The sequence below is a fragment of the Schistocerca serialis genome, chromosome 1 (genome assembly GCF_023864345.2).
Source record: "Schistocerca serialis cubense isolate TAMUIC-IGC-003099 chromosome 1, iqSchSeri2.2, whole genome shotgun sequence".
Classification (NCBI taxonomy): domain Eukaryota; kingdom Metazoa; phylum Arthropoda; class Insecta; order Orthoptera; family Acrididae; genus Schistocerca; species Schistocerca serialis.
Genome location: NC_064638.1, coordinates 1,010,353,734 through 1,010,357,276, shown reverse-complemented (window position 1 = coordinate 1,010,357,276; position 3,543 = coordinate 1,010,353,734). Strand labels below are relative to the sequence as shown.

Sequence of the window (3,543 nt, the reverse complement as noted above, 5' to 3'; positions counted from 1 at the left end):
TCATTACTTTCCATGCGATACCCGCTGATATATCGCGTGGGCATGCCAGCGCAGCTGTTTGTTAGATTGCATTACGGCACGAGCATTATGCACATGTGGAAATGGAACAGCGAACGTCAGCGAAATCTAGATCTTTATCCGGACTGGACACATTGGGGTTTCTGTTAGCGGATATAGCTTGATAGAATTACTGTGGCTCTGCCGAATGTAGCATCGAGAAACGAGTTCACTTTCCGTCTGTGCTGCTGTGTTCCCGATTTCTTCTAATTTCAAACCGTGGAGGGTTGCCGTGGCAACGACACTAAATGCAGTTTGGTTTGAAATGACTCAAATCCGTCTGTCTGTATTCTCTTTGTTGTCCGAGCTCCTAAGTTTTAAACACCAAAATTCTGTGCCTCTGCACACATTAAAACCACGCTGATGGTGAAACGGCGATATGCATTTTGCCTCCAACCAGGAATTCGTTTGATGTTGAAATCGACAGTTATTGTACATACTAATAAAACTTTCGGATATTTAAGATCAAATAATAACACAGTTTAACAAGTATTAGCTAAAAGTGAAATATCGATTGTCATGTTATTGATATTTAAAACACAATATACTCAAGAAACATTTTAAAAATTTGTGGGTGTAGTTATGTACTTCGGTGTCGGTACGTCTCAGTGGAAACGAAGACAATGTTATATATTGAGAAGAGGAAGTAAATGAAGATGAGATGGAAGATATGATATTGAGAAACTAAATTTACCCAAATCCCTTTAGTAGGTGAGGTTCCCTCAGAATTACTGAGGTGTTTGGGAGAGTCAACGAAGACAAACTATTCCATCTTGTGGGCGAGATGTATGGGAGAGGTGAAGTACCTACAGACTTCAAAAACGAAGCAGTAATTCTTAATCTAAAAAAAGGCAGGTGGCCGCAAGTGTGAATGCTACCAAACCGTCAGTTTAATAAGCAGTGGTTCCCAAATATTGAATCGAATTATATACAGAGGAATGAAAAAACTGGTAGAAGCCGTCTTCGGGGACAATCACTTTGGTTTCCGGAAAAATGTTGAAAACCACAAAGCTATACTGACTTAGAGGAGAAACTGAAGAAAAGCTAACCTAAATTCATAGCATTTGTAGATTTAGAGAAAACTTTTGACAGTGTTTGTTGCAGTACACTGAAACTCTCAAGGTAGCAGGGCAAAATACAATAAGCGAAAAGTTTAGAACTTGTACAGAAACGAGATTGGTATCAAAGGCAATGAAAGGGAAGCACCAGTTTAGTAGGGAGTGAGGCTATCCTCGATATTTTTCAGACTGTACATCGAACGAGCAGTAGAGGAAACACAGAGAACTTAGGAAAGGGAATTAAAGTTCAGGGCGAAGAAATAAAAACTGCGGTTTGTCTGTGAGCTAATCCTGTCAGGGATCGCTAAGGACTGGGGAGAGCATTTGAATGGTGTGGATAATGTTTGTAAACGAGATTATAAGGTGAACATCAATAAAGGTAAAGCAAGGATAATCGAATGTTGGCGAATTAAATTAGACGACGCGGAGATAATTACTTTAGGATGTGAGGCACTAAAAGCAGTAGATGAATTTTGCTGTTTGGGTAGCAAAATAACTGACAATTGCCGAAAGTAGAGACTATGTAAAATGCAGATTGGCAATAGGAAGATAAACATTTCTGAAAAAGTAGCTTGTTAACATTGGTTATAAATTTATGTGTTAGGGAGACTTTTCTGAATATATTTACACGGAATGCTGCCTTGCACGGAAGTGAAACATAGGCGATAAGCAGTTCGGACAAGAAGAGGGGATGGAAGCTTTTGAAATATGGTACTACAGGAGAATGTTGAAAATTAAATGGGTAAATCGAACAGATAATGCAGAGATACTGAATCGTATCGGCGTAAAAAAAAATGACACAACGACGAAAAGAAGGAATCGGTTGAGAGGACAAATTCCGAGTCATAAAGGAAACGTCAATTTGATAATGGAGAAAAGTGTGGAGGTAAAAACTGTAGAGGGAGACCAAGGCACAAATACCAGGTTCAAACGGATGTATGTATTGGTAGTCATGCAAAGATAAAGAGGCTTCTACAAGATAGATTTGTGTGTAGAGCTTCATCAAACCAGTTTTCGGACTGCAGAGCGTCACAACAATAACGACGACGACGACGACAACAACAACAACAGCTAACCTTAATGGATATACTCACATATTTGATAACAAAAAACGATTAGATGTGAAGTCTGTGTAATGACCCCCTCCTTAAACAGTGAATTTAGTATCTCAGTTAATGAGGGACTTAAGACGGCATTTTTGTCATTGCCCTCCAGAGAGACGGATACCAATCTGGACTCTAGGATCATTGTCGATTTATGCTCCGTCTCTGTGTTGCTTCTTAGTCTAGCCTTATTAACTAACAAATGATGACAGCGTATTATCTGATGAACGTCTGTGACCTCGATAAGTAAAATTAAGTGACTGACGAGTTGCATGATTTCCTCATTTTATTGTTGTATCGTCGTTCTGCATTTATGTACGCCAAATAATTGAGCGATGCTGCCGGCCGGAGTGGCCGAGCGGTTCTAGGCGCTACAGTCTGGAACCGTGCGACCGTTACGGTCGCAGGTTCGAATCCTGCCTCCGGCATGGATATGTGTGATGTCCTTAGGTTAGTTAGGTTTAAGAGGTTCTAAGTTCTAGGGGACTGATGACCTCAGATGATGAGTCCCATAGTGCTCAGAGCCATTTGAACGATTTAAGCGATGCTAATGGAGAAAAGGAATCGCACATTCACCTAAAAAAGTCAATGTTCTTTTCAACTTTGTTTTAACTTGCATCTTTGAACGCGACTACACAATGAGAACAGAAGAAACGCAAAAGCTGCGTCAAATTCCACTTTCTTCATTAACTGTCATAAAAACAACAATACATAAATATCGAACAATAAACTTCACAAGAGAACCTTCTAGGTCAAGTGTGAATTTCAGAACCGTCTGCCTAGAAGTGCACTGCATTCCAAAATAAATACTTGCATGACTTTGTTGTTGTTAAGTAAGAAATATCTCTCACAATGATGTTTACAAAATTATCTACTCACCTTGAAGCTGGCAGTATGGTTGTCAAAACGTCCTCATCTTTATCCCGTTTTCTTAAACCTTCCGTTAGCAGCGTGGTGCGTATTCGGGTTCGGTAAAACTTAAGTGATTGAATAACTGTGTACACAGCAGCTATCCGAGTTAATAGGCTTCGAAGGCTCTGTGCGGCTCACATGGTCATGCCAACGTACTCGAAGACGCTGGAATGTTAGTAAGTGTTACAAACGTTGGGCCGGGAAACATCAATGTTGAAGGTGAAGCTGAGCAACCTTCAGATTGAGTTTATTATTAATTCTCTGTTCTTGACACAAGCAGCTGGTAAGCCCAGATGAGTAACTCTGTAACTGTGGTGTACTAAAATATAATTAATAATTTTCGTACGCCGAATGAATATGAAATGGTCGAATAATGATGAAACAGATACCTAAAATTACATGCTCAAGTATAT

The 3,543-nt window shown here is 39.7% G+C and overlaps 1 non-coding gene across 1 annotated transcript; it reads left to right on the top strand.

The window, feature by feature from the left end:
• The first annotated feature begins 2,562 nt into the window (after window positions 1-2,562).
• Window positions 2,563-2,646, top strand: Trnap-ugg (transfer RNA proline (anticodon UGG)). Its single transcript has one exon. It is a non-coding gene; the product is annotated as a tRNA-Pro (tRNA).
• Window positions 2,647-3,543: the final 897 nt, after the last annotated feature.